Here is a 21,483-nt window from a genome sequence, read left to right as displayed (position 1 = left end):
CCTGTGAGAATGTGGCCGGACGAATTCCCAAAAGAAGCGCTGACCGCCGAAACAGACTTCGACCCGCCGCTTTCGGAACATTCGAATAGCTGCGCCATTAGCCGCTATGAGGGAAAAACTGAGGTTCCCAGTCTGCATGTCGAGCTTCGACGCAGGTAGAACGCTACACTGCGCCCTGGTGTCACAAAGAAAATGGCGGCCCGAGAGGGAATCGGTGATATAGAGGACTTTCCCCATAGAACCGACGGCCATCGCCACCGTGGAACGCCCATTAGACTTGGTCATCTGTCACCAGAGACGCCGCCTGCGCTTTCTTGGTTTTTTGGGGGGCGAAAAACTGCAGGGGGAACGGCAGCATCGTGCTTTTGCGCAAAAACGGGTGTGGTAGGAGCACCAGCCCGCTGTAGGAGAAGCCGGGACCGTGTCTGTTGGGGGTGGGCGCCTAGTGGCCGCGCAGCACTGCTGGGTAACCGTGAAAATTTTATCGTCTTCGGCCACAAGCTTGGCGCAGTCTGTAATGTCTGAGCTGGCCAGGGCAGCCTGAACCTGTTCAGGCAGTTGATAGAGGAAAAGCTCCCGGAAGAGGAAACATTCCGGTTCAGCACCCAAGAGCGTGAGCATTTGGCTCATGAGCTCGGACGGTTTGGAGTCCCCGAGGCCGAGCAACGTGATGAGCCGGCAAGCACACTCCGACTTTAATAGCCCGAAAACCCGAAACAACCGCGCCTTAATTGCATCGTACTTGCTGTCAGTAGGAGGACTACCGAGGAGGCTGATGATCCGTGATGCAGTTGCGCTGTCGAGGGCAGAGACCATGTAATAATAACGGGTCTGATCCGCGATGATGTTCCTAATGGCGAACTGGGCTTCAGCCTGGATAAATCAGGCATCTGGTTGTTGCTACCAGAACTGTGGCAGTTTCAGCGTGACAGCGTTCGTGTCCATGTCGAATCTTCCATGAAAATCGTTCATAGAAGTCGGGGTCACCAATGTAGGAACGGAGGTTCCTGTCAAAAAAACTGAGTTCGACTCAGGCAATTAAAACAATGAACTTTAATGAAACGAAACGAGTTTAAACTGGAACCTGCTAGAACACATCAGTAACAGGTCGACTCTCCTTGAGGGCTCCACGAGGACTGATCCTCTGGTCAGAAGACTGACGTCATGACGTCATCACGTTCTTCCTGCCATTGGGGCATCACGTGCCTAACGGCATGACGTCATCACGTTGAAACTGCGCTGTAAAGGTAACTAGACATTGTACAGTCAAACAGTGTAATTAAAGGTACAGGCACAGACAGTAACTACATTGCTGTTAAAGGAATTATGTACAACCGCTCTGAGTCCTTTGGTGGCTCCGCCACAATATATTAAAAACGGACAAATGGTCTGGATGCAAGAAAGTCAAATTTTATTAAAACTAAAGAAACTACACCACACGATCAAAGTAATCATGGTAAAATTGCTTAACAGGGGAAGGCAGATGGCAAAAATGAGGGATAAATGGCTACAATGTTAATCTTACAATCTTAGCAACATTTCCCTTAAATTACCACCACTTTACTTCTCACTAGATTGTCTTGCTAGTGGGTCAGAAACCTTGCTCACCTGCAGTCCAAAGAGTAAAAGAGACAAAAAGCCCCAGAGGACTTCCTGGGCTTAATCTTTATACCCTGGGAGTCCCTGCTGTTTTCGCGCCGAAAATGTCCGTGCGCAGTTTCGCGCCGAAAAGTCCGAATACACAAGAGAAGGGCTTTTAACTTCCTCCATTCATACATGGAGACATCACGTAGTAGAGTCAATTTCAGTGAATGGATGTGTGTAAACAACCCATTGTGCTTGCTGTCCAATGATTGGCTGATTTAAGCGGGCTACTCCCCAGTGTAAACAAGCAGCTTGTAGGTTACCGGACCCGCCCAATACCACAGGGTGACTGACAGCTCGGGCTCCATTCAAACTTACTACAGGGCAGCGCTGAGCTTTTCATATGCTAACAGCCTGTCTGTCCTTTTCTGCTGCCTTTTAAAATTCTGTTTCCATGAGGTCTGTTCAGCCATTTTTATGCCCTGGGCAATTTAAACAGTCCAAAACTCACGAGTACATCTTTTAATAAAATGTACAATCTTAAAGTGTGCAATTTTCACAAAGTTCTTTGATTCCAGTGTCCAAGTGCTGCCTAGCTTACAAGCTTTTTAACGCAGCCTTTTGCGGTTCTGGGTATGTTTTAAAACATTGTCCAACCCAGAGACAATTTAAATCACACAAGTCTTCGTCCACGATGTGGATTAATATTTCCCGAACTTCAGGGGCTGAGGGGATTTTGCGACCCCTACATTCCGCCCTTGGATACTTCCAACTTGCTTGTAGTATTCTCTTGAAGAAGTGAGCAAAATTTTCTGAACACCCCACAAACAATAATCCTCTTTATTTACCTATAGCTACCTATCACTGATTCCCCGACCTGTCTATTCCCCTCAAATCTGAGAAAAACCATGGTACGGTAGGCATCTACAGATACATCAATTACAAAATGCTACAATAGGGGGTTTCATACCCCTGCACCACTTGTTACATTATAACATATTATAAAATGTTGCATTCTTGGTTATACAATGTAATCAAAATGATCCCAAGCACGGAGAGGGTCCTACGTCTCGGCACCGCTTGGAACTGTAAAACAAAATACAAAAATCTTCATTACACATTTGAAACAAAATGCTGAAACCAACCTGACCATCACATGCCAATGATGGGTCATGAAATTCGAGTGGGTATTGCTCCTCCCACCTGGGCAGTAAATGTTCCTTCCACCCCCCCTTTAATGGTCTTAAACTTTTAAAACATACAGAATGGATTTTACAGAACAGTCTGATCCGCCAGCCCCGAGCCGTTCCCTTGCCCCTTTGTGGAGGCGGGGTACCCCTCATGTTTCACAGACCGAGACCAGGGAGTATGGGATTGCGACTCCCAGTCCCTCCCCCTTCCGTCTTCCCTGGACTGGCTGCAGAAAATGATGGGTGCCTATGTGGCGGCTCTCACTGGCCCCACACTCAAACTTGGATCCCAGATCCAGCCACCCACTCATCCTTCCCAGCCACACTTACACTCTAACTTTGCCCGTGGGCCCCGGGTGAGTTTCTCCCTTCCCCAAATGCACCCATGTGACTCTTGAGTCTCCCCCTCCCCTTTACAATCTTTCCCGGGCCATCACCGCCCACTCCCGGGGAATGCGTCCCTACCTGACAAGGAGCCCACGCTTCCCCACCATGACTCCTCAATAGCGAGGTCTCCCGCAAGTGAAATTCGGTCAGGATAGTGCTGGGCTGGGGCCGTGCCCCACCCAGCTGGGGCCATCTCTTCTGCGTAGGATGAGTAGGCAGATTCCTCCGGACCCTGTCCGGTTTCTCCTGAAGGTCGCTGCAGGGTCTCCTCCTGGATTTGTCCAGTGGCGAGGTGATCCCCAACATTCTGTATAACCATATCTTCATTCGATGCCCAGCTCAGGCTGGACGAACAGGGCTGCTCCTTTGTCCACTCTCCTGCAAAAGAACTTAAAAGGACATGCAGACAAGTCTCTCACTGACCTGCTGCCTTAGGTGGAGACATGGTCGGGTCCCTCGACCTGGGACCAAAATACAAGCATTTGGCACACTTATAAACTTAAACTTTAAACTTAAACACAAAACTACTAGTTACATTCTAACTTAAAATGTAAACACCTTAAAAGCAAGCTATAAACATTGGTAACTTAACACAAAGCTATAATACAAATGCCGCCCGCCTCCGGACGGCCAGGCTAATCTCTGGTGTCACTGTCGCAGATTACTGCTGCCTGCAGCGAAGCTGGACTGCCTCCTGCTTCTAGTCCCTGGCAGCTTATGGCTGCTAGTTGGGGACCTCTGTGATCTGTTTCCTCCCGGGCTCGGGAGATTGCTCTTTGTGGCGGGTACTCTGGTGACCATCTTATCTTGGGCTTGCGGACCCGCTGAGACCTTCTGAGGGGCGTCTCTGTGGGGGAAACTTTGGCTGATGGACCCTGAGCCTGGGTCACAGCCCTAGCTGGCTGGGAACCTTCTCCCCCTGATGCAAACAGCCTGCACTGTTAATATACCTGACAGCCTGCCAGTAATCTGGGTTTGTCTCCTTTTCCCTACCCACTCCTGTACTGGGGGCAGGTATCCCCTCACCACCCGCTGCTGGTGGCTGAAAATCTTCCCCTCCAGGTCCAAAACCTGGTACCAGCTCCTTCCATATGTCCCCTGCAAGAGGAATTGCTATCCCTTCCTCCCCAGAGTCCCACACCATAGGGAGGAGCAATCTAGAAGCGGGCTGGAAAGCTTGTTCCTTTAAACAGGCAACTGCGCCTGCGTGAACCTCCTCCCCGGAGTCCCACGGCAGAGTCTGTGAAACCTCTGTATTCAAACAGGTGACTGCGCCTGCGTGAACCCAGTGTTGGGAAACCTCTCCCCTCAGGCGCGCGACTGCGCCTGCGCAGGGAAACTGAAGAGGAGCCGCTGTGGTCACGGGCTGGGGAACTGCGCCTGTGCAAACAGGCCATTCAAGAGACTGGGGAATTCCTGTCTCCAGACCAGCGATTACGCATGCGCGGGCAGTCTCTTCAAAAGGCGGCTCCTCCCTGGAGCCCCCCAAGCGATTTTCTGTGAATGAACTCGCAGCAGCCTGCAGATTTCTACTCTCAGGCTGCGGTTTCTCTGTTTCTGAACTAAATAACTGGTTCAAATTTAAACTTTGGCCAAAACTTAGGTCCCACTGGGGCGGGGAATTGTCCCAATTGGTGGGCCGGACAACTTTTCCCTTGAAACAAGCCACAGCGCCTGTCTTTACAGCCTGTGAACTTGAACTTGTATGGTCAGATTTATACAATTTTCATTGGTTGGCGTGGAACCACTTTGTGCACCGGGGTAGTTTTACTGCATAGACCATGGGGCTGGCCCTATCAACTATACTATAGGGTCCCATGTAGAGTGGCTCTAAACTTCCCACCCGGGCATAGTTTCTTACCATCACTAGGTCTCCTATCTCCCACTAGTGGCTCTTGCTAGGCTCAAGCAGCAGCCGGTTATTCCGATGCTGCTTCCCCATGCTGTCTGCTGCCTGCCCATAAATTCGTTTGAGGTGTTCTAAGAGGGTTCCGGCAAATTTATCCCAGTTTTTTTCCTGCAGTGGTCCTTCAGTGAGGACTGGGGCAAGGACATGAGTGGGGGTCCTCATAACTCTGCCAGTCACGAGCTCATGTGGTGAATGCCCTGTACTCTTGGACTGGCTGGCCCGGATCCCCATGAGGATCAGAGGTAGGGTCTCTGCCCATTTTTGGGGTGACCCCACGGCCTCTTTCCTCAATCGTTCTTTAAGGGTACGGTTCATACGCTCCACAATCTCTGAGGACCGCGGGTTGTAGGCAACGTGCCACTTCCCTTTGATACCGAGCAGCATGAGGGTGTTCTGCATGACTTAGCCAGTGAAGTGGCTTCCCTGGTCGGACTCCACGAACTGGGGCAGTCCCCACCGTGAGAACACCTCCTTCACCAAGATCTTTGCAGTCCCCATTGCTGTGGCCGTCCTGCAGGGGAAGGCTTCCACCCACTTGGAAAACACATCCACCAGGACAAGGCAGTATTTGTAGCCTCCCTGGGTGGTGGGCAAGGGCCCTATATAGTCGATCTGGATCGACTGCCATGGTCCCTCCACCCTCCTAATGTGTCCCATGGGCACCTTCCTTTTGTGGGGATCAGGATTATTTGCTGCACACAAAAGACAGCTAGCACAGAACTTGCGGACATCATCCCGGAGTCCTGGCCACCATCCCGCCTGTTCCACCCGTTGCCAGGTGGTCTCAGGCCCAGGGTGTCCCGCTCCCAGCCCCTCATGCGCCAGCTAAAGGAACTCCCTCCGGTGTTGCTGGGGTACTACCCACTGTTCTGCCTTGAACAGCATGCCCTCCCTTATGGTGAGAGGGGCTGTGCTGTAGGGGCCCTCTATCCTTTTGCCCTCCATCACTGCGCTAATTATTGCCTTTAGGACGGGGTCCTGTGCCTGGACCGTTTTAAGGTCCGGGGCCAACACTATTCCTGATTTTCCCTGTGTCCCATCCCTGCCTATAATCGCTGCCACTGGCCCGGACTCATATGGGTCCCAGAAAGTGCCTGCACGTGCATCCTCCTTGGCCAGCATATCGGCTTGCTGGTTGCCCTGGCTGCGAGGTTCTGTGGAGAAATGGGCTTTCAATTTATGGATGAAAACTGCACATTCCTCCCCCACAGCTGCCAGGATTTTCTCCAGCAGGGGCTTTGCTGTCAAGGGCTTCCCGTCGGCGGAGGTATACCCACGACGGGACCAGATGGCCAGATACTCCGTACATGAGTTGCAAGTGAACATACTGTCAGAGCAAATCGTATACGGGGTAGGGAAGATGTCGGGGTGTGTAGCCACGTACATCACCGTGGACAGTTCAGCCTGCTGGGCACTCATGGTGTTAGGGAGCTTGATTGCCAAGGCAATGCCTGCCGTTGGGTCAAAGATCCCGCAACCCGTGAGTCGTACCCCAGCGGATACCATGCTGGAACCGTCTACATAGATCTCGCGGCACGTAGGATGTATCCCGGCCCATAAACCTATGTTCACTTCCCATACCCCATCTATGGAACATCGATGGGCTGTTCCAGGGTATACCATATTGGCCGCAAGCTTTGGCTTGCAAAGGCCCTTTACCTTCAGATCCATCTGTGAGAGGAGAAGGATCCAGCGCGCAATGCGGATGCTGCTGACTGTCCCATCTTTAATCCTCCCATCCAAAAGCATCTGAGTGGGTGTGTGGTGTGTGAGGAGGGTGATGGGAGAGGTGCCTGCGAAGATCCAGGATTTTATCACAGCCCAATATGTGGCTAAAAGGTGCCTTTCACATATTGAGTAGCTCCTCTCTACATCGGTGAGTATTCTGGAGGAATAGACCACAGGTCTCAGCCTACCTTGCTGCTCTTGGAGCAGCACAGCCCTCAGGCTATCCCCACTGTCTGCTACCTCCAGAAAAAACTCCCTTTTCCCATCTATTGCTCCTAGGGCTGGTGCGGTCTGCAGGTCTCCCTTTAACTTAACAAATGCCGCCTGGCACCCCTCATCCCAGGACCACTCCACTCCCTTGTGTAGGAGACGGAGCAGAGGGGCCGCTGTGGCTGCATAGTGCTCTATAAAATCCCTGCAGTACCTCATCAATCCCAGGAATGACCTCACCCCTCTTACTGAATTGGGAATCGGTAACTCCTGGACCGCTTCCCTCCTTGCCTTATCTATGGCCCTCTCTCCTGTGCGGTCAGTCAGACCCAGGAATTTAACTTCTTGCTGACCGATCTGCGCCTTCTTGGGGTTGACTTTAAACCCCTTTCTCTGCAGCAGCTCCAGCAGCTCAGCCAGTAGTGGGCCATGCTCCCCGACCGAGTTGGTAAATAAGAGCAGGTCATCCACATACTGCAGTAACTGAGTGGGCTGACTGAACTCTTTGAAACTATCCTTCATGCATTGGTGGAAGATGCTGGGGCTGTTGTGGAAACCCTGTGGCAGACAGTTCCAGGTATACTGCTGTCCCTTAAAGGTGAAGGCAAACTTATATTGGTGCTCCCATTTTAAAGGGATGGACCAGAACCCATTCGAAATGTCCAGCACCGTGAATGTGTTCGCGGATGCTGGAATACTGCTAATATGATTAGCCACTGCTTCTACTGTGGGGGCACACGTGGGAATATTGCTGTTAAGCACCCGATAGTCCACTGTGGCTCTCCATGAATTGTCTGGTTTCCTAACTGGCCAAAGCAGAGAATTAACATGAGTGTCTATGGGCCTCAACACGTCTGTTTAACTAAGGAGGTGATGGCTGCCTCCATCTCGGGTTCTGCCTCCTTGGGGAAATTGTACTGCTTCTGTGGTCGGGCCATGGGGTCCCCGTCTATTTTAACCTCAAACCCTGTGATCCTCCCGCAGTCGTGTTTATGGGTGGCAAACGCTGTGAGGTTTTCCTGCACGACTGCCTGCAGTGCCTCCGGGACACCATTTACCATGAGCCCGAGGTCGTAACCTTCTTTGGGCTTCACAGTACACAAGGTCCCCTTACCCTCCTTGCCCGGGATGACCACTACACCTTCTTCCCTGTCTGTGCTAGCCCCCCAGCGGCAATGGTTGCGGAGATCCACGAGGATCCCATGGCTCACCATGAAGTCGGCCCCTAGGATCCCCTTTCCTTCCTCCTTATTCCACTTTGCCAGGATGCACATCCACTTAGTTTGGAGCGTGCCCAGACGGACTGAGAGGGGTCTGGAGTATACCCCCGCCTGCTCCTGACCGGTGAATCCCGATAGTATGTATGGAACCCCGTTAGACAGAGGTGAGGTGGTGGGATTATCCATATGGATCATGGTGCATGATGCCCCCGTATCCAATAGATAAGTCCTTGTAACCTCTCTACCTCCACCTGTATGAGCGGTCTCTTCCATTCATCGTACCGGAGATTACACAGACGGACAGGCTGCGCGGGCTCCAGTCATTGTGGGGAGGCAGAGGTGGGCGAGGGGGCTGCAGCACCACTGATGGCTGCTACCTTTCCCTGATTGGCCCTGAGGAAAGATTTTATCGACTCCATGACGGACTCGACTGTATCGGGAGGAGTTTCTGTCTCTGTCTTCTGAGTTGGGGCTGCGGGGATCCTGGCATTATCGTCTCTCCCAGGCTTTTCACAATCCCTGCGCCAGTGGCCATCCTCCCCACACCTGTAACAAGTGATCTTGTTCTGGAAGGGACGGCTCCCCTCCTGGCGCCACTCTTTCTTGTATTGAGCCCCAGGTTTAACCTCGTGGACCTTACCCTTTTGCTGGGGGTCCCACTATTCCTACCGTTCCCATATGCTACCGTGAGCTGCCGGATTACAGTCTCTTCGGTTGCTGGGGAGTCTCGGTGGTCAAACCAAGTATCAGCCTTTGCTTTTATCTGGGGCAGGCAATTGGACACCAGGCAACGAAGCCATTGGGTCCGCTGCCGCTGGTTCAGGTGTGCCCTATCTTGTCCCTCTGTACACACGCTGTTGTAGACTGGCCACAGCCTGTCTGCAAATGCCTGTGGGGTCTCCCCTTCCTTCTGCAGTGTTTTCCCTATGCGATCGAACGGACTGCCGTCGTTCGCACCCATGGCTTCCAGTATTTCCTCCTTTAGGTCCTCAAAACCCTTCTGCCCTCTCTTAGCCTCATCTGAAAGGGTCTGATAGAGCTTACTATCGACAGAGAAAAGCAACATTTTGGCTTTCTCTTCGTCATCACAGCCGTTAACACAGGCTGCCTGTTCTATCTCTTGGAAGTGTATTGAGGGGTCTCCCCTTTCGGAGCGCAGGGGAATATATTTCACCAGGCCTCTGAGCTGTTGGGTATCATAGGGTACCAGATAGGTATGCTGAACAGCCCCATGGTCATTATTGTTCACGGGCGGACAGTACCTCCGTTGTCGGAGGGGGTACACTGGTCCTGGTCCCCGCCTGCCTAACGGGACCTGCTGGCATTCTCCTACCACCCCATTGTCCACCCCTTCTTGCTGTCAGAGCTCCTCAAAACTCGGAGCTGTGGGCTGCGGTCTTGGGATCTCTAATTCCCTAGCCAGCTCTGTTCTGGGTGCTGCCTGTGGAGCGGTTTGATTTGGGCTGCTGGTACTGTCCAATGGACTTCGCTTCTGACTTATGCGACATACCATCCCTTTAGTCCTTAGTAACACCATACCCAAACTCTCTATCTTTCTGTTACATGGGGTATGATCTGCTCCACTAAACCTTTGGTCACAGGCCAGCTTATAAGTTGCCTTTACCTCCCTTAACTTTTCCTCCTGCTCTGTTACTTCTGAGGTGAGGCGGGCATTCTCTTCCCGCAGTCTCATCTCGTTAATTTTTGTTTCTGTAATTTGGCACTTTAGGAACTCTATCTTGTGCCTCGCGTGGCTTTTGCCCTTGCTAGCTTCTTGGGTGAGGTGTGCGTTTTCCTCCTGTCGCCTCATCTCACTGTCCCTAGCCTCTGTGACTTCCTGCACAAGATGCTCTGTCTCTGCCTAGCATTTCGTGACCTCTAGTGTGAGGCGTGCATTTTCTTCCCACACCCTCATCCCACTATCTCTGGCCTTATTCACCTCTCTTATGAGGCGTTCTACTTCCGCCTGGCATTTTTCAAATTCTGACTCCCGATTCTTGGCCTCTGTAACCTCCTCCCGCACCCTCATCTCACCCTTCTTAACCCAGCCACCTATACTATAATAGGTCAGCTTACACACTGCCGCTAACTTCTGCAGGGCTACCCACAGACTGAAAGCAAGAAAAGCAAGAGCTGATGCTTTCTCCAGATCCAGGCCACTTATCATATCAAAAACTGCCTCCTGTCCTGCCGCGGTCGCCAATTTATAGGGGGCATCCTTTACTTGGTTTACGGTAATTTACCTGGTCAGGCAGCCTTTGCCATTGCACTGTGACCAATTCCAATCAGCGGTTTCGAATCGCTAAACCCCGCCCCCCCCGCTCCAGTTCTGACTGGAGGAACTTATAATTAATGATATATTAAAAACGGACAAATGGTCTGGATGCAAGAAAGTCAAATCTTATTAAAACTAAAGAAACTACACCACACGATCAAAGTAATCATGGTAAAATTGCTTAACAGGGGAAGGCAGACAGCAAAAACAAGGGATAAATGGTTACAAATTTAATCTTACAATCTTAGCAACATTTCCCTTAAATTACCATCCCTTTACTTCTCACTAGATTGTCTTGCTAGTGGGTCAGAAGCCTTGCTCACCTGCAGTCCAAAGAGTAAAAGAGACAAAAAGCCCCAGAGGACTTCCTGGGCTTAATCTTTATACCCTGGGAGTCCCTGCTGTTTTCGCGCCGAAAAGGCCCGTGCGCAATTTTGCGCCGAAAAGTCCGAATACACAAGAGAAGGGCTTTTAACTTCCTCCATTCATACATAGAGACATCACGTAGTAGAGTCAATTTCAGTGAATGGATGTGTGTAAACAACCCATTGTGCTTGCTGTCCGATGATTGGCTGATTCAAATGTGCCACTCCCCAGTGTAAACAAGCAGCTTGTAGGTTACCGGACCCGCCCAATACCACAGGGTGACTGACAGCTCGGGCTCCATTCAAATTTACTACAGGGCAGCGCTGAGCTTTTCATATGCTAACAGCCTGTCTGTCCTTTACTGCTGCCTTTTAAAATTCTGTTTCCATGAGGTCTGTTCAGCCATTTTTATGCCCTGGGCAATTTAAACAGTCCAAAACGCAAGAGTACATCTTTTAATAAAATGTACAATCTTAAAGTGTGCGATTTTCACAAAGTTCTTTGATTCCAGTGTCCAAGTGCTGCCTAGCTTATAAGCTTTTTAACGCAGCCTTTTGCGGTTCTGGGTATGTTTTAAAACATTGTCCAACCCAGAGACAATTTAAATCACACAAGTCTTCGTCCATGGTGTGGATTAATATTTCCCGATCTTCGGGGGCTGAGGGGATTTTGCAACCCCTACAGACGTAGGAGCAGGAGTAGGTCAGTTGGCCCCTCGAGCCTGCTCCACCATTCAATAAGGTCATGGCTGACCTGATCTTAGCCTCAACTCCACTTTCCTGCCCGCTCCCCACAACCCTTGACTCCCTTATCGTTCAAAAATCTGTCTATTTCCACCTGAACTATATTCAATGACCCAGCCTCCACAGCTCTCTGGGGAAGAGAATTCCAAAGATTCATGACCCTCTGAGAGAAGAAATTCCTCCTCATTCCCATTTTAAATGGGTGACTACTTATTCGCAAATTATGCCCCCTAGTTCTAGATTCCCCCACGAGGGGAAACATCTTCTCTGCATCTACCCTGTCAAGCCCCTTCAGAATCTTTTATGTTTCAATAAGATCCCCTCTCATTCTTCTAAACTCCAATGAGTATAGGCCCAACCTGCTCAACTTTTATTCATAAGACAACCCCTTCTTCTCCAGAACTTGCCTACGGGAAAAAGCAGGAAAGATGGGACATTGCCAAAGGCAAGGGCTGATCTCTTTAAAATAGCAAAAATTAAATATAACACTGAAGACATTTTTTTTTTAAACTACTTGTAAGTGAGTGAATTTGTGAGTATGAGAATTTACAGAGCTGATACCAGCCTGCTGAGCTCAAGTATTGCTGGTGTGGATGCAGCCTAGCAAGCAGACACCACATAAATGTAAGTCTTGGGCCTCCTGCTGCAGGGTCACGTTGCGGCTGCATCGCCACCTTCGCGTCTGAAACCAGGCACCAACCAATTGTTAGAAGTGTTTAAAATAATTAAAGGATAATTACATTTCTCGGCCTGTATTTCTGCAGGTGGTTCATCATTCGTTCCTTCAGGACACTCTGCAGCATCTTCTCTATAATGGGTGTCAGACTAACTGCACTGGGTTATCTCTCTGCTCCTTTTTATAGATTGGTGTCATGTTCCCTTTTCTCCAATGCTCAGGCACACATGCCATTCCCCAGGATCCCCTAAAGCTCACATTATTTGATAATGTAAGGATTTGGCTTTTTTTAATTTTATTTATTTTGCTGGTTTTCTTAACATATAAATGTTATAGTTGTTTAATTAGAAAAAAAACAGACGTGGTCCAGTAAAATTCATGAAAGAGATTGTGCATCATTCAGAGCTTTCTAGAAGCTTCAACACATCTGACTCAGCATTTTCTCTCCTGAATACAGAGTACAGTACAATTCATCCAGTAAACACTACAGTGTAATTTAAAGATTAGCATCTGAATTTGTCCTGGTTCTGTTGTTTAATCTCTGAATATTAATTTCAAGGAGATGGCATTTTCACTCAGTTATCTTAGAAACATAGAAACATAGAAGATAGGAGCAGGAGTAGGCCATTTGGCCCTTCGAGCCTGCTCCGCCATTCAATGAGATCATGGCTGATCATCCAAATTCAGTACCCTGTCCCTGCCTTCTCCCCATATCCCTTGATCCCTTTAGCCTTAAGAAATATATCCAACTCTTTCTTGAATATATTTAATGAATTGGCCTCCACCGCCCTCTGTGGCAGAGAATTCCACAGGTTCACCACTAACTGGGTGAAGAAATTCCTCCTCATTTCAGTCCTAAATGGCTTACCCCTTATCCTTAAACTATGACCCCTGGTTCTGGACTCCCCGGCCTTCACTCTGGTTTACATTCTCCAGCATTATGGGAGCAGAAATTGGGGTGTGACCGGGATCGGCCGAGCCTCTGCCCCATTGAAACTAACACCAGGACTTCCTGTTGGAATGGGGTTGGTGGTTGTTGTATCCGACTCCTTGGGCGCGATCTTGCCAGTCCTGGGGAGGTGGATTTGGAGGCGGGACTGCCGGGAAAATGCCAGAATCTGGGGGCGGTTACCCATACGCACCCACCCCAACCCGCCTCCATGCCATCTTCCCAGGAGGCGGTTAGCCGACCCGCGCTGGTTCCCATCTCCTGGAGGCGGGAAGGGGATTATAGCCACTTAACTGCCTATTAACAAGTAGTTAACAGGCAGTTAAGAGGATTATCCCCATTTTTCCAGCAGAGGCGCGGGCTTCCCGACATTGGGAAACCCCGCCAGGGTCACCGAGGCAAGCAGTGGGTCAGAGGGGTCCAAAAGTGCGCTGTGGAGGTAAGTGATGGGTGCAAGTGTGGAGAGGTAAGTTTGTGAGGTGACTGGAAAGTGATAGAAAATGTTTCCTTACCTTTGTTTCTTCCTGCAGGCTTCAACAGTTGGGGCTGCGGAGAGTCTCGCATCTCACTGGCAGAGATGGCAGATGGCCATTGCATTCTCCAATGCAACAACCATCTAATTTCTGCTCACAAAAGAGGTTTGATGAGTCTTGAATACAAGGACTCATCAAACTACAGAGAATGTCAGTGTTTGACAGCTTCACAGAGCTGTGCAACGATGACAATTCATCTGTCAAACATTTTCACAGATGAAACATCATACGCTGACGTTCTCTGTAACCGGCTTCCCCTTAATTGGCCTGCTAAACCTGCCGGGCGGGCTGAACAAGGCCAATCAAGGGAAAATAGAATGGGTTGGCCATAAGTCGACAAGCAGCAGTCCCGCCTCTAATGCGCCCGCATTGACAAAATCGCCCCTCTTGCTGTCTGGTGTCAGAAATGGAAGTGGACTAAAGAAATGGGTTTACAGTTCCTAAGCCCCCAACACACTGTCCGCCCACAAGGTACATTTCAATTGTGGAAGTGGGTTCAACAGTGTGTTTTAGGAACACTCAGAAACAGCAGAGTTGTCTCAAGTTGTCAGCCGTGACTCCCTGGTAGCAGCCTTCCCTCTGAGTCAAAAGGTTGTGGTTTCAAGTCCCACTGCAGAGACTTGAGCACGTAATGCTACGCTAACACTCGGATGAGACATTAAACCCATCTGCCCTCTCAGATGGACATAAAAGATCCCATTAAGAACAAAACATTCTTAAGAAAGAATCTTGTCTGCTCGCCGCTGTGACAGTCCACCACCGGTCGCCACTTTATCCCACCATTAATCGCCAATATCCCACACTGCCCATTGTCACTATTCACCGCCGCCAATCGTTGCTAACCCCCCCATCACTGCCCCTCCCCAATCACCTCTGCTCCCCCCAAACAATGCCCCGCCCCCAATCAGTGCCACTACCCCATCACCGCACTCCCCACGATCACCACCTCTCCTCCAATCACCTCAATCGACACCCATCCCACCTCACTGCCCTAGATACTGAAGAGCTTTAGCTCATTAAATATTTCATCCTAATTCTTCACTAATGATCACCCACATTGCTCCCTGTATTGCCTCTAATGCCTGGATGTCCTTCTTATGTCTGGTTCCCATCTACAAATGTATGCCTCCAGCTTCCCCATCTAGTGTTGGGTGATGTGCCCTTAGAGCTCCAAAGTGGCACCCGACGTGCGTGCGCACACTTGAGGGGCGAATCACGCCGGACGCTATGTTGGTAAGAGCGATAGTACGTGTGCAATGCAGAAGTATGCAGTGTAGGCAGATCATTACATCAGTCAGCATTGTAGGATTCTCAAATTTCCCACATTTCCCAAGTTATTAATAAGGGACCCTGAAGGACAAGTTATTCAATAAGGGAATGGCTTTTGGACTTTATGGCAAAAACTGCAAGGTTAAAGTGGGACCCAGCAGGCAGGATGTCAAGTTCAACAGCTTAAAACTTGACATGCCTGGGCCTGTGGGAGACAGCTTTGATTTGTTATTTCAAACCCAGACAAATGGAGGAGACAGAACACGCATTCTTCCCTTAAAACAAATCAACTCAGGAAAAGACTTAATCTTGCACAAAGCTAAAGCCCATCAAGACTCTGCATAAATAATCGCTTACAGTTCAAACTAGCTACCAAGCCAGGAAGACACCGATTAACTTTTTGCATGACAAACACCCAAGACATTAAAGGCCATTTAGCAATGAGACAACCACCCCAAACCAGTTAAGGTGAATGGCTATAATCACCTTAACGAGCCCGCCAAAAATCGGACAAAGAACTAACCCTGATTTGGCGTGCAGATAACAAACTCAAAAACAGTATAACTGTAGGCCCACTGGTAACCAAGGACACACCAACACCACCGTGCATCATCATTCGGAAGCCAACAGGAAGGCTCACGCAACATCACGGCGAGGGGGCACAGTGGGGCAGGCTCGATCGAAGACAACAAGGCCGCAACCGCAGCCCAACATGAGGACCGACCACGAGCACCGCGGTAACAAAAGGGTTGGGTAAACCATACCTTCAGATCATTACCACTACACAGGTAATGATCTAGGCCACCACAACCGAGCCGACACCGATGTCCGCCGACCAAACCCCAACCGCAACAAAACTCGACGACCAGACCACCACTGGAAGAAGAAAACCCAAAGTTTTCCACTCTACAAGCTAAGGTACCCAACAAAGACTTCACTCTCCCTATTTCTAACTAAGAAAAGTGGGTACTTACCAGACAAATCCACAACCGCGCCCAAACCGCATCAGCGGACTCCACCCAACTGAAGAACCTTCGCAGATTCTAAGACTAGTACCACGTGGAGATGGCAGGCCCCAAAGGACACAAAGAGCGAACCCCAAAAATGCAACCGGTTTAACTGACAGAATTCAAACTGTCAAGAAACCCCTATTGGTGAGCATGATCCCTGGCTATTTTTAGTACAATTTAGTTAGATATTGGGGGTGGTACAAGAGTAGGGGGATTGTTAATGTGAATTTTCCCTCATTGTGCCGTGTGTTCCCCATTCTTAATTAAGTGTACTCATGAATGTCTGTAACTACTCTCGTAATCTAAGTGTATAATTCTATTGTGACTCTAATAAAATACAGTTTTCTTGCACCAAACCAGTTGTCTACTCCAATTTTGTATCGCAGTCTGTACCTAAGTCCAGAGCCTAGAACCAAAGGGGTGTGGGAGCGATTCAAACTGCCCAAAACAGTCAGAGGCAAAGCTGACTCAACACACCACCCCCTACAGAATGGCGACCATGGCAGGACTCTGGCAACAGGGGTGCGATACAGTAGACACTGATTCAGGAGAGCAAACCGTAATGGAAGAGAGGATTTCAAATTATGTTTTCAGTAAGGTGAGTATCACTAAGAAGTGGATCACTAATCTGTTACAGGCTGAGCGTCCGATAGATGCTGCATCTAGGTGGACAGAAGGGAAAGATCATAAGAAATCCATAGAAAAGGCAGTCTGGCTGATGTGCTTCAAGAAACAGATCCAGCTTTTGGACAGGCTCATTGAAGCACAGGCAGCCGAGATACGAGAGTCAGCCCTGGAAGCCCAAGTAGGGGCTCTAGCAGGGGAGAAGTTACTGGCAGGATTGCAGGCTCTGAAACAGGAAAGGGTGCAGCTACTGGGGGAGCATAAGATCAGGCAGGAATATTTACAGTGTCAGGTCACCAAGGCCAAGAACAATGAGCTGAGGTTGCGGGAATTGAATGCCCACCTAGCAAGACAAGTAAGAGAGCAGGAAGAGAAAGTAAGAGACATACGGGCAGCCTATAAGATAGCGAGTGCACAGGCGTTTGAGGATACAGATCATGGCCCCTGCCAGGAACAGATAGAGGCCTAGAAATTCAGTTTGGGCCCGCCAGCTCGCTTGCGCCCAGAAGTTACCGCTGCGCGCGGAGCCACTTGCGCCCACCGGAAATTCAGTTTCAACCCCCCAAGTCGAAGCCGGCCGCTATTCAAGGGTGTGGCCGCCCCCGCTTGGGGCGCTGAAACTGAATTTCGGCGCGCTAGGTGCCGCAGCGCCACCCGCTGCGGAGCGGCAGGCTGCGGTACTGCAGGCCTTCCTCCCTCTCTTAAGGGGGAGGTGCCTGCAACAGCGAGATCGCCGCTTGCTATTGCCGGCAAATGAGCCCAGCACCACGGAGAAGTGCCGGGCTCCCGGAAAACAGCTGGCAATGCCGCGGGGGGGGGGGTGGAGGAGGCCGGGGAAGAAGGTGCGGGCAGGCAGCCGCCGAAAAAGCGGCCGGCCGCACCTCCGCCTTAACTCGCCCCACTAAGGCTGCAGGACGGCCCCGTTTTCAGATCGCTGTTTGCGGTCGCTGCGGAAGAGGCGGCCGCAACTAAATATGGCGGTCGGGCTGGTAGCGGGGCCGTAGCGGGGCACCGCGCACACCGATGACGTCATCGGTGGCGGCGCAGCGCTACTGGCTAACGCCGCCATTACCGCAGCGCTGAATATCGCCGCAATCTCAGCAAGTGGCGCAAAAGCCCTCTTTGGGCGAAAACTGGGCGCAAAGCCTACTGAATTTCTAGCCCCCTGAATCTGAACCTTGCCCTAAGGAAGGCAAAGGCATGGTCTTCTGGGCTGGGGCTGAGGAATTCATTCCCTTGTTATCCTTCCAAGGATTTCTACACTCCTTCCTCCAGTGTCCATCCTTCCCACACCCGTAACAGTTAAGCTTTGTGCTTGAGGGGTTATTCCCTTCCTGATGCCACTCCTTCCTACCCTGGCCGGGTTTTAATTCATGCAACTCTCCACTGTGGCCGGTTAGAAAACCAGACAACTCCTGGAGGGCCACAGTGGACTATTGGGTACTCAACAGTAACATCCCAGCCTGTGCACCCACGGTAGCAGCAGTTGCCGACCTGATAGGAAGTATCCCAGCATCCGCGACCACTTTCACGGTGCTGGATATTTCCAACGGGTTTTGCTCCATCCCTTTAAGGAGAGAGGATCAGTACAAGTTTTCCTTTACTTTTAAAGGGCAACAGTACACCTGGAACTGTTTGCCTCAGGGCTTCCACAAAAGCCCTAGCATTTTCCACCAATGTATGGCAAACAGTCTAAAGGGCTTCAGCCAGCCCAGTGTAGGGTTCTCAAAATCCCCACATTCCCCAAAAGATATCAATAAAAGAAACCCTGAATGGATAAGTTATTAAAAAGGGTACCCAAAAGAAAATGGCCTCTGAAACCTCGTGACAGAAGCCTGCAGGATTTTAAAAACAAGGCCCTGCAAAAAGCAGGCCCATTCAAATCTTGAAACGAAACCTAACATGCATGGATCTGTGTGGAAGATTTTGTCATTTCTAAAGCCAGACAGCTAGGTAAACACAGAATATGCATCCTTCATCTTGAAACAGATCAACTCAGGATAGATCTAATCTTGAGGCCATTAACTTTCTGCATAAATAAACGGTAACTGCTCAAAGGAGCCACCAAGCCAGGAAAAGATGATTAAACTTCATAAATGACAAACAGCCAGGATATTGAAGCCATTAAGCAAGGAGACAACCGCCCCAAAAAGCCGTTAAAGTTAATGACTGTAAACACTTTAGATGAGCCCGCCAAAATTAAACAAAGAACTGACCTGATTTGGCGCGCAGATAAGGGAATGGAGAACTGGTATTATGGCAGGCCCACCGGTAGCCAAAGACTCTCTTCTCTTCTCTTCTCTTCCCGCTCTAACACCGAGGATGCCCATTACAACACCGGGGGCCATACGCGGGCGGAGAACGGGACCCGACTCAACATACACAGGACACACGGGGGCTGCAAGCAGGCAGGCAAGAAAAGACGAACGGCAAGGCCAATAAGCAGAGAAGGGCAGCGTAAAGAAGCATTGGGGAGGAGCGGGCACACACCCCGGTAAACGCACATTCGATGCATGGGTAGAAGGAGCAGCTGACGACCACGAGCACCACGGTAACAAACTCAAGACAACACCATAGACCACCAACCGAACCCCAACCACAACAAAACCTTCAACGACCAGACCACCACCAGAAGAACAACCATTCTGCAAGGTAAAGTACCCAACAAAGACTTTACTCTCTAAACGGAGGAAAAGAGGGTACTTTACTCGGACGACTTCACCGCCGCACCCTGGGACCACGTGACGACGGCAGGCCCCAAATGACACAAAGAGCGAACCTGAAAACCACAACCGGCTTAGTCGACAGGTTTCGAACTGTCAAGGAAACCCCATTGGTGAGCATAAATCCCGGGCCCCTCTTAGTTCAATCTAGTTAGGTATTGAGGGTGGAACAAGGGTAGGGGGATTGTTAACGTGATTGTTCCCTCGTTGTGCTGTGTGTTCCCCATTCCCAACTAAGTGTAACTTTGTATGTCTTTAATTATTCTGGAGATTTTTCCAGTGTTGTATTATTGTTGTGCCTTTTAATAAAATTACGGTTTTCTTGTACCAAACCAGTTGTCTACTCTATTTCTGTATCGCCGCCTGTACCTAAGTCCGGTGTCTAGAACCCAGGGGTGTGGGAGCGATTCGAACCGCTCAGAGACAGTCAGGGGCAGAGCTGACTGGGCACACACCACCCCCTACACCAGGCAGCTGGTACAGTATTTGGATGACCTGCTCTTATTCACCGATTCGAGAGAGGAGCATGGCCCACTACTGGCCGAACTGCTGGAACTGCTCAGGCAGGAAGGCGTTAAAGTAAACCCAAAGAAAGTGCGGATCGGCCAGCAGGAGGTGTAATTCCTGGGCCTGACCGTGCGCGCTGGGGAAAGGGCCATAGATAAAGCTAGAAGGGAAGTGGTACAGGAGTTACCAGTCCCCAACACAGTCACGGGAGTGAGATCTTTTCTAGGGCTAACCGGGTACTGCAGAGACTTTATTGAGGACTATGCGGCCACAGCAGCCCCCCCTGCTCCGACTCCTGCATAAGGGAGTGGAGTGGGTTTGGGATGAGGGTTGCCAGGCAGCATTTGTCAGGCTCAAAAGGGATCTGCAGACTGCGCCAGCTCTAGGGGCCATAGATGGGGGGAAAGAGTTCTTCCTGGAGGTAGCAGCCAGCGGGGACAGGCTGAGTGCTGTGCTGCTCCAAGAGCTGCATGGCAGGCTGAGACCGGTGGTCTACTCCTCCATGATACTCACGGATGTGGAGAAGAGCTACTCCAATTGTGAGAGGCACCTCTTGGCCATACATTGGGCTCTGAAAAGATCGCTGATCTTCACAGGCACCTCTCCCATCACCCTCCTCACCCATCACATGCCCACCCAGATACTCCTGGATGGGAGAATCAAGGATGGGACAGTGAGCAGTGCCCACATTGCTCGCGGGACCCTGCTTCTCTCACAGATGGACCTGAAAGTAAAAGGGCTCTGCGAGCCAAAGCTCGCAGCTAACTTGGTATATCGTGGAACAGCCCACCGATGTTCCATAGAAGGGTTTAGGAAGTAGACATAGGTTTGCGGGCCAGGATACACCCCACAGGCTGCGAAATCTATGTGGATGGCTCTAGCACAGTATCTGCTGGTGAGCGACTCACAGGGTGTGGAGTTTATGACCCAGCGGCGAACATTGCCCTGGCAATTAAGCTCCCCAGCACCATGAGCGCCCAGCAGCCTGAACTGTCCACGGTGGTGTACGTTGTTACACACCCCGAAATCTTCCCCACCCCATACACGATTTGCTCGGAGGTTCACAGGTAATTCGTGTACGGAGTAGCTGGCCATCTGGTCCTGCCGCGGATACATCTCCGCTGACGGGAGACCCCTCACAGTAAAACCCCTGCTGGAGAAAATCTTAGCAGCAATGGGGGAGGAAGGGGAGGTTTTCATCCATAAGGTGAAAGCCCATTCCTCCACAGAACCCCGTAGTAAGGGCAACCAGCGGGCCGACGTGCTAGCTAAGGAGGGTGCCCGTACAGGCACTTTCTGGGACCCATATGGGTTCAGTCCTGTAGCAGCAGTCAGGGGTAGGAATGGGACACAAGGGAGTGCAGGGGTAGCTTTAACCCTGGACCTTAAGACGGTCCAAACCCAAGACCCCATCCTCAAGGCAGTCCTCAGTGCAGTGACTGAGGGGAAAAGGGTAGAGGGCCCTTACGGCACAGCAGCCCTCTCTGTGAAGGAAGGCATGCTGTTTAGGGGAGAACAGTGGGTAGTACCACAGCAGCACAGGAGTGAATTCCTTCAACTGGCCCATGAGGGTCCAGGAG

Source organism: Somniosus microcephalus, chromosome 1 (assembly GCF_052327205.1).
Source record: "Somniosus microcephalus isolate GS21.2 chromosome 1, FLI_Smic_1.0, whole genome shotgun sequence".
Taxonomy (NCBI): Eukaryota; Metazoa; Chordata; class Chondrichthyes; order Squaliformes; family Somniosidae; genus Somniosus; species Somniosus microcephalus.
This window is presented reverse-complemented; position numbering follows the sequence as displayed.